This window comes from Apostichopus japonicus, chromosome 5, assembly GCF_037975245.1.
Source record: "Apostichopus japonicus isolate 1M-3 chromosome 5, ASM3797524v1, whole genome shotgun sequence".
NCBI classification, from domain to species: domain Eukaryota; kingdom Metazoa; phylum Echinodermata; class Holothuroidea; order Aspidochirotida; family Stichopodidae; genus Apostichopus; species Apostichopus japonicus.
Window position 1 is genome coordinate 754,953 of NC_092565.1, and position 10,000 is coordinate 764,952.

Here is a 10,000-nt window from a genome sequence, read left to right on the forward strand (position 1 = left end):
CGAGAGGGGGTCGATCGAATGTTCGCGACCCTTTAGTGTAGCGGGCATTGGCTTACGTGTGCCCGACGGAGACGGCAGAAGGACCGACGAGCACACGCATAGAGTTGTGACCTCGTCAGAGATGACGAGCCCCCACCCCGCGAAAATATTGCCAACTTTAGTGTAGCGGGTACTGGCTAGGATGTGCCCGACGGAGGCGGGAAGAACGACACACGGACACATGCATAGAGATGTGACCGTCGTCAACTTGAACGTATCGGGCGCTGGCTGGGATGTGCCCGGCGGAGACGGCAGAACGACACGCGAACACATGCATAGTGTTGTGACGTCGTTAAAGAAGACTTGACAAAAAAAAATAAAATAAATAAATACAAAAAATCGAGCGGGTATTGGCATAGGTTTGCCCGACGGTAGAACGACACACGAACACATGCATAGAGTTTGTGAAGATTGTCAACTTGCATGTATCGGGTACTAGCGGCCTGTGTGTGCCCGACGGAGACGGCAGAACGACACACGGACACATGCATAGAGTTGTGACGTCGTTAAAGAAGACTTGACAAAAAAAAAAAAATAATAAATACAAAAAAATCAAGCGGGTATTGGCATAGGTTTGCCCGACGGCAGAACGACACGCGAACACATGCATAGAGTTTGTGACCGTTGTCAACTTGAATGTATCGGGCGCTGGCTGGGATGTGCCCGGCGGAGACGGCAGAACGACACGCGAACACATGCATAGAGTTTGTGACCGTTGTCAACTTGCATGAATCGGGTACTGGCCTGTGTGCGCCCGACGTTGACGGTAGAGAACGACCCACGAGCACATGCATAGAGTTTGTGACCGTTGTCAACTTGCGTGTATCGGGTACTGGCCTGTGTGTGCCCGACGTTGACGGCAGAACGACCCGCGAACACATGCATAGAGTTGTGACCATTGTCAACTTGAATGTATCGGGCGCTGGCTTGATTGTGTGCCCGACGGAGACGGCAGAACGACCCACGAACACATGCATAGAATTTGGACTTCCTTGAAGAAGACGTTGACATAAAAAAAAAAAAAAAAAAGTCAAGCGGGTACTGGCTCAAGTGTGCCCGACGGTGACGGTAGAACGACCCGCGAACACATGCATAGAGTTGTGACCATTGTCAACTTGAATGTATCGGGCGCTGGCTGGGATGTGCCCGGCGGAGACGGCAGAACGACACGCGAACACATGCATAGAGTTTGTGACCGTTGTCAACTTGAATGTATCGGGCGCTGGCTGGGATGTGCCCGGCGGAGACGGCAGAACGACACGCGAACACATGCATAGAGTTTGTGACCGTTGTCAACTTGCATGAATCGGGTACTGGCCTGTGTGCGCCCGACGTTGACGGTAGAACGACCCACGAGCACATGCATAGAGTTGTGACCGTTGTCAACTTGAATGTATCGGGTACTGGCCTGTGTGTGCCCGACGTTGACGGCAGAACGACCCGCGAACACATGCATAGTGTTGTGACCATCGTCAACTTGAATGTATCGGGCGCTGGCTTGATTGTGTGCCCGACGGAGACGGCAGAACGACCCACGAACACATGCATAGAATTTGGACTTCCTTGAAGAAGACGTTGACATAAAAAAAAAAAAAAAGTCAAGCGGGTACTGGCTCAAGTGTGCCCGACGGTGACGGTAGAACGACCCGCGAACACATGCATAGAGTTGTGACCATTGTCAACTTGAATGTATCGGGCGCTGGCTGGGATGTGCCCGGCGGAGACGGCAGAACGACACGCGAACACATGCATAGAGTTTGTGACCGTTGTCAACTTGAATGTATCGGGCGCTGGCTGGGATGTGCCCGGCGGAGACGGCAGAACGACACGCGAACACATGCATAGAGTTTGTGACCGTTGTCAACTTGCATGAATCGGGTACTGGCCTGTGTGCGCCCGACGTTGACGGCAGAACGACCCGCGAGCACATGCATAGAGTTGTGACCGTTGTCAACTTGAATGTATCGGGCGCTGGCTGGGATGCGCCCGGCGGAGACGGCAGAACGACACGCGAACACATTCATAGTGTTGTGACCGTCGTCAACTTGAATGTATCGGGCGCTGGCTAGGATGTGCGCGGCGGAGACGGCAGAACGACACGCGAACACATGCATAGAGTTTTGACCACTGTCAACTTTAATGTATCGGGCGCTGGCTAGGATGTGCGCGGCGGAGACGGCAGAACGACACGCGAACACATGCATAGAGTTTGTGACCATTGTCAACTTGCGTGTATCGGGTACTGGCCTGTGTGTGCCCGACGTTGACGGCAGAACGACCCGCGAACACATGCATAGAGTTGTGACCATTGTCAACTTGAATGTATCGGGCGCTGGCCTGTGTGTGCCCGACGGAGACGGCAGAACGACCCACGAACACATGCATAGAATTTGGACTTCCTTGAAGAAGACGTTGACATAAAAAAAAAAAAAAAAAAGTCAAGCGGGTACTGGCTCAAGTGTGCCCGACGGTGACGGTAGAACGACCCGCGAACACATGCATAGAGTTGTGACCATTGTCAACTTGAATGTATCGGGCGCTGGCTGGGATGTGCCCGGCGGAGACGGCAGAACGACACGCGAACACATGCATAGAGTTTGTGACCGTTGTCAACTTGAATGTATCGGGCGCTGGCTGGGATGTGCCCGGCGGAGACGGCAGAACGACACGCGAACACATGCATAGAGTTTGTGACCGTTGTCAACTTGCATGAATCGGGTACTGGCCTGTGTGCGCCCGACGTTGACGGTAGAACGACCCACGAGCACATGCATAGAGTTGTGACCGTTGTCAACTTGAATGTATCGGGCGCTGGCTGGGATGCGCCCGGCGGAGACGGCAGAACGACACGCGAACACATGCATAGTGTTGTGACCATCGTCAACTTGAATGTATCGGGCGCTGGCTAGGATGTGCGCGGCGGAGACGGCAGAACGACACGCGAACACATGCATAGAGTTTTGACCACTGTCAACTTGAATGTATCGGGCGCTGGCCTGTGTGTGCCCGACGGAGACGGCAGAACGACCCACGAACACATGCATAGAATTTGGACTTCCTTGAAGAAGACGTTGACTTAAAAAAAAAAAAAAAAAGTCAAGCGGGTACTGGCTCAAGTGTGCCCGACGGTGACGGTAGAACGACCCGCGAACACATGCATAGAGTTGTGACCATTGTCAACTTGAATGTATCGGGCGCTGGCTGGGATGTGCCCGGCGGAGACGGCAGAACGACACGCGAACACATGCATAGAGTTGTGACCGTTGTCAACTTGAATGTATCGGGCGCTGGCTGGGATGTGCCCGGCGGAGACGGCAGAACGACACGCGAACACATGCATAGAGTTTGTGACCACTGTCAACTTGCATGTATCGGGTACTGGCCTGTGTGCGCCCGACGTTGACGGTAGAACGACCCACGAGCACATGCATAGAGTTGTGACCGTTGTCAACTTTAATGTATCGGGCGCTGGCTGGGATGTGCCCGGCGGAGACGGCAGAACGACACGCGAACACATGCATAGAGTTGTGACCGTTGTCAACTTGAATGTATCGGGCGCTGGCTGGGATGTGCCCGGCGGAGACGGCAGAACGACACGCGAACACATGCATAGAGTTTGTGACCATTGTCAACTTGCATGTATCGGGTACTGGCCTGTGTGCGCCCGACGTTGACGGTAGAACGACCCACGAGCACATGCATAGAGTTGTGACCGTTGTCAACTTGAATGTATCGGGCGCTGGCTGGGATGTGCCCGGCGGAGACGGCAGAACGACACGCGAACACATGCATAGAGTTTGTGACCACTGTCAACTTGCATGTATCGGGTACTGGCCTGTGTGCGCCCGACGTTGACGGTAGAACGACCCACGAGCACATGCATAGAGTTGTGACCATTGTCAATTTTAATGTAGCGGGTACTGGCCTGTGTGTTCCCGACGTTGACGGCAGAACGACCCACGAGCACATGCATAGAGTTGTGACCGTTGTCAACTGAAATGTATCGGGCGCTGGCTGGGATGTGCCCGGCGGAGACGGCAGAACGACACGCGAACACATGCATAGAGTTTTGACTTCGTTACAGAGGACGTTGACAAAAAAAAAATAATAATAATAATATCAAAAAAAACAAAACATGGTCAACTTTAGTGTAACGGGTATTGGCTTAAGTGTGTGACCCAATGGTCAGAATGAGTGGGCAGAGTGAATCGGATTATATATTAAGGGGAGTGTCTTGTCTCGCCGGTCGATCTTCAAATTGTAGAAGTTTCCTCATATATCTCCTTGATTTCGTCAAGATATATCCGGCACGGGAGCAACCCCGACACTCCTCTGAAAATACGGGTCGCTCCCATGTGAGAAGGTCGATGGTGTGATCGACGGCACGAGTGTCATGCGACCGGGCGAGGGCCGAGTAATTAGCCGACGGTGATGCACACATGCGTAGGCATGGGACCCGTTGTCGTTGCACGAGTCTGTGAGACGGGGCGCCGCCGGACAAGACATACCCGGCACGGGAGCAACCCCGGCACTCCTCTGAAAACACGGGTTGCTCCCGGGTGAGAAGGTCGATGGTGCGGTCGATGGCACGAGTGTCATGCGACCGGGCGAGGGCCGAGATTTAGGCCGACGGTGATGCACACAGGCGTAGGCTGGGACTCGTCGTGTTGCACGAGTCTGTGAGACGGGGCGACGGCCGACCTCGACGGCAGGCCGCCCGATGCATCCGCAAGGTGTGGCTCTCGTCCGAGATTTTGAGATCTCTTTAGTGTAGCGGGTATTGGCTTAAGTGTGTGATCCAATGGTCAGAACGAGCGGGCAGAGTGAATCGGATTCTATATATGAGGGGGGTAGTAGAGTCGATCCAAGACTCGAGAAGGCTTTTAATGTCTGTCGTGTGTGTATGCGTGTCATGGTTGGACTCCAGCGGGCCCTTTCGGTAGGGTCAGCCGTCGTTTCATCGCGACCATGTGTTGCAACTCGGCGCTCAGAGCGGGGGTTTTCACCCACTCGCCCCGTGAGCAGAGGTGTCCCTCCGTGCACACGTATATATCGACGTTCAGATATGAAGCTTTCGCGGACGGGAGTCCACCCGAGACTCGAAAAGGCTCCTTGCCTGTGGTGCGTAAATATGTTTTTGCACGTCAGACCCTTGCTGGCCTTCTCGGTAGGGTCAGCCGTCGTTTCATCGCGACCATGTGTTGCAACTCGGCGCTCGGTGCGGGGGTTTTCACCCACTCGCCCCGTGAGTAGAAGGTTCTTTCGTGCATATGTATATATACAATCCCAGATATTGAGCTTTTTCATCCGCAGAACCCCCGGTGGAGAAGAGAGAAGAGTAGAGATGAGAGAGAAAGGAGAAGGGAGAAGGCCTCTCGCGTTGCGTGGTCGATGGCACGAGTGCCATGCGACCAGGCGAAAGGCAAACGGCAAGCCGACGGCGACGGCAGGCCGCCCGACTCACCCGCAGAGAATCTGGGTCTCGTTCGAGATTTCGAGATCTCTTAAGTGTAGCGGGTATTGGCTTAAGTGTGTGATCCAATGGTCAGAACGAGCGGGCAGAGTGAATCGGATTCTATATATGAGGGGGGTAGTAGAGTCGATCCAAGACTCGAGAAGGCTTTTAATGTCTGTCGTGTGTGTATACGTGTCATGGTTGGACTCCAGCGGGCCCTTTCGGTAGGGTCAGCCGTCGTTTCATCGCGACCATGTGTTGCAACTCGGCGCTCAGAGCGGGGGTTTTCACCCACTCGCCCCGTGAGCAGAGGTGTCCCTCCGTGCACACGTATATATCGACGTTCAGATATTGAGCCTTTTCATCCGCAGAACCCCCGGTGGAGAAAGAGCAGGACCTCGGTGTCGTCAGATATCGAGCTTTCTCCACGGGACCCGTTCGGGCATGCTGCCGTTGCTGCGACCATGTGTTGCACTCGGCGCTCGGTACGGGCTTTTTCATCCAAGCAACGAATGCACGCTCGAGGCGTGCGATTGCTCTCCCCTGTTCCAGTGGACGAGCCGTCGCCCTCCCGCGTCGCTTCGAACCGGTCCCGTCTCCGAGGCGGGACCACTGCGACTCCTCTCGAGACGACCCAGTCGACTCGGGTAGAGATACACACCTCGAGAATCCCTTCGGGCGGTTCTTCGATCACTGTACCGTAATAGCACGGCATCGACAATTGAGAATTCAGAGAGAGAGAGAGGGGAGTGCGAGAGCGACTCCCGGACGGCGAACGGGCCCAGCCCGGTTCTGTCGACCGTTACCTGGTTGATCCTGCCAGTAGTCATATGCTTGTCTCAAAGATTAAGCCATGCACGTCTAAGTACAATCCTGAACATACAAGAGAAACTGCAGATGGCTCATTAGATCAGTTATGGTTTATTGGAGAAAGTCTTATACCATGGATAACTGTGGTAATTCTAGAGCTAATACATGCAACAAAGCGCCGACCCTTCGGGGGAAGCGTGCTCTTATTAGGAACAAGGCCAGCCCGGTCCTTTCGGGGTCCGGTCTCCGCTGGTGAACTCTAGATAATCATGCCGATCGCACGGTCTTGCACCGGCGACGCTCCCTTCAAAAGTCTGCTCTATCAACTTTCGATGGTAAGTTATGCGCTTATCATGGTTGTGACGGGTAACGGAGAATCAGGGTTCGATTCCGGAGAGGGAGCCTGAGAAACGGCTACCACATCCAAGGAAGGCAGCAGGCACGCAAATTACCCACTCCTGACACGGGGAGGTAGTGACAAAAAATAACGATACAGGCCTCTTCGGAGGCCCTGTGATCGGAATGAGTACACTTTAAATCCTTTAACGAGGATCTACTGGAGGGCAAGTCTGGTGCCAGCAGCCGCGGTAATTCCAGCTCCAGCAGCGTATATTAAATTTGCTGCAGTTAAAAAGCTCGTAGTCGGATTTCTGGCCGGGGCGGGCGGTCCGCCGTGAGGCGTGCACTGCCCGTTCCCCTTCTCCCCGTCAAACGGGAGTCGTGGGAGATTTTTCCCGGCCAGTGATTCGGTTGGTCGTGCGGTGCTCTTAACTGAGTGCCGTGCGAGACTGGAACGTTTACTTTGAGAAAATTGAAGTGTTCAAAGCAGGCCAAAGTGCCCGAACAGCTCAGCATGGAATAGTGGAAGAGGACCTCGGTTCTATTTCGTTGGTCTTGAGATCCTGAGGTAATGATCAAGAGGGACTGCCGGGGGCATTCGTATTGCGGCGTGAGAGGTGAAATTCTTGGATCGTCGCAAGACGCCCGACAGCGAAAGCATTTGCCAAGAATGTCTTCATTGATCAAGAACGAAAGTCGGAGGATCGAAGGCGATCAGATACCGCCCTAGTTCCGACCATAAACGATACCGACTCGTAATTCGCCGGCGTTCCTCCCATGACGCGGCGGGCAACTCTCCGGAAAACCAAAGTCTTTGGGTTCCGGGGGAAGTATGGTTGCAAAGCTGAAACTTAAAGGAATTGACGGAAGGGCACCACCAGGAGTGGAGCCTGCGGCTTAATTTGACTCAACACGGGGAAACCTACCCGGCCCGGACACAGTGAGGATTGACAGATTGAGAGCTCTTTCTTGATTTTGTGGATGGTGGTGCATGGCCGTTCTTAGTTGGTGGAGTGATTTGTCTGGTTAATTCCGATAACGAACGAGACTCTTGCTTGCTAAATAGTCCGGCCACCCGTCGTGGTGAGCCGCGAACTTCTTAGAGGGACAAATGGCTTTCAGCCATACGAGATGGAGCAATAACAGGTCTGTGATGCCCTTAGATGTCCGGGGCCGCACGCGCGCTACACTGGCGCAAGCAGCGGGTACATTTGCCCTCGGCCGAAAGGTCCGGGTAATCCGCTGAGACTTCTCCGTGCTGGGGACAGGGACTTGTAATTGTGTCCCTTGAACGAGGAATTCCAAGTAAACGCGAGTCATCAGCTCGCATTGATTACGTCCCTGCCCTTTGTACACACCGCCCGTCGCTACTACCGATCGAATGACTTAGTGAGGCCATCGGATCGACCGTCTGGCACCCCCGGCTTCGGCCGGTTGTCGAGGCGCGACGAGAAGACGGTCAAACTTGATCATTTAGAGGAAGTAAAAGTCGTAACAAGGTTTCCGTAGGTGAACCTGCGGAAGGATCATTAACAGAACCCTTCCCCTCCGTGATCGGAGAGGGAACAAAGGGGGAATGTCGGAAAAGCCGTCACAGAGAGACACGCGGAGAGAGCAAATTGGAAAAGCCGGGGGGACTCGAGCGGGGTTTTCACCGCCTCCTTCCCCGTTCCACGGTCGAGGTCAGACCCCGCGCTTCGCCTTCGCTCTCTCCGACAAAAAGGAGACGGGCGTGTCACACACAGACCAGCCCGGGGAGTACCCGGTTCTTCTCTCGTCGTCTGTCTCACGGAGTCTCGCGCTCCCGGTAGCTTCGAGGGAGAAGTCCCGCAAGGGTGGAGACGCCGTCGCCGTCCGCGGCGCGGCGCTCCTCGAGGCATTCTCCGCAGGGCAGAGAAGGGGCACCGGTGTCGCCCGATTTCCCCCCAGTCGGCGAGTCTGACTCGCGCGACCCGCCCTCGCGGCGGTGGGGGGAAGGAGGGAGCCCGCTTCCCCCCTCGGCTCGACGGAGGATATTTCTTTCCAGTCACAAGCAAAGAAGGCACAGAGTCCCCGTGTCCTTTCTCCTTCCGTTCCACTTCTTCCCTCGGCTCTGAGGAGAGTTTGCGAACGCGGGAGTCTTCCAGTGGCAAATGACAATTCTTGGTGGTGGATCACTCGGCTCGTGCGTCGATGAAGAACGCAGTTAGATGCGAGAATTCATGTGAATTGCAGAACTCACTGATCATCGACTTATTCGAACGCAAATGGCGGCTCGGGGATGCTCTGCTCCTCGAGCCACGTCCGTCTGAGCGTCTGAAGACAATCACTCACAGAGTCGGCGTGTTCGCGCGCCGGAGGAGCGCCCGGCCGCAGCCGTCCCTTCGACGGCCGGCTGCGTCGGGTCAGTGTCAGATGGAGTTCTGTGATGTCGGCGCCGGTGAAACTCGGCGAGCAGGCTCGATCGGTAACCGGGGGTTCGTCGGTCGTGCGACGTGCCATCGGGGTGTAGACGTATGCGCCCGTGGTGCGGTCCAGCGTCCGACCCCCCGGAACGGTCGAGGAGCCTCTGCCGGGCAGAGCCGGTCGACCCAATCGCGGGGTCTCTCGTCCTCCCGTCTGCGTTCTCGCAGGCGCATGGTAGGCCACCCTTTCCCGCCGGCGACCCGATTCTTCGGGGAGCGCCGGGGAAGGAGAGACCCCGGGTCGCCGCTATGACTCCGATCACGTTCCACGTGTCTTTCACGATTCCAGACCTCAGATCGGATGAGATTACCCGCTGGATTTAAGCATATCACTAAGCGGAGAGAAAAGAAACTAACAAGGATTCCTTCAGTAGCGGCGAGCGAAGCAGGAAGAGCCCATCGCCGAATCCCCGCGCCCGTTTGCGGTGCGAGGGACCTGTGGCGTAAGGAAACTGAACTCCGGTCGACAGAGTCCGGCCGCAGTCCACTGTGATCGGGGCTGCAGCTTACCCGCAGCGGGTGTAAGGCCCGTAGGGCGGACTCGAAGGCCGGAGGGAAAGCTTTCCAAGAGTCGGGTTGTTTTAGAATGCAGCCCAAAGAGGGGTGGTGAACTCCATCCAAGGCTCAATACTATGCACGAGACCGATAGTCAACAAGTACCGTGAGGGAACGTTGAAAAGAACTTTGAAGAGAGGGTTCAACATTGCGTGAAACTGCCAAGAAGTAAACGGATGAGTGCCGCATGCTACATGGGGCGTCCGGTTGATTCAGGCGCGGTCGGCGCGGCAGCGTGTGCGGGTTCGGATCCCTCGGGACCGACCCGCGGCGCTTCGCCGTCCGGTCCGCGTCGCACTTCTACCGTTCGGCGCCCTTCCCGGCGACCGACCGAAGAGCGGAGCAGAGGGGCGGGCGA

At 55.5% G+C, this 10,000-nt stretch overlaps 3 non-coding genes across 3 annotated transcripts in view; all 3 read left to right on the plus strand.

Annotated features, from left to right (window-relative positions):
• The first annotated feature begins 6,297 nt into the window (after positions 1-6,297).
• Positions 6,298-8,175, plus strand: LOC139968332 (small subunit ribosomal RNA). The gene has a single exon (XR_011793338.1). It is a non-coding gene; the product is annotated as a small subunit ribosomal RNA (ribosomal RNA).
• Positions 8,176-8,780: 605 nt separating this feature from the next.
• On the plus strand, positions 8,781-8,940 carry LOC139968496 (5.8S ribosomal RNA). Its single transcript, XR_011793492.1, has one exon. It is a non-coding gene; the product is annotated as a 5.8S ribosomal RNA (ribosomal RNA).
• A 434-nt stretch (positions 8,941-9,374) lies between these two features.
• LOC139968404 (large subunit ribosomal RNA) overlaps positions 9,375-10,000 on the plus strand; it is a 4,028-nt gene continuing 3,402 nt past the window's right edge. Inside the window, exon 1 of the ribosomal RNA XR_011793403.1 lies at positions 9,375-10,000. This exon is cut by the window's right edge and continues 3,402 nt beyond it. This is a non-coding gene — a ribosomal RNA (large subunit ribosomal RNA).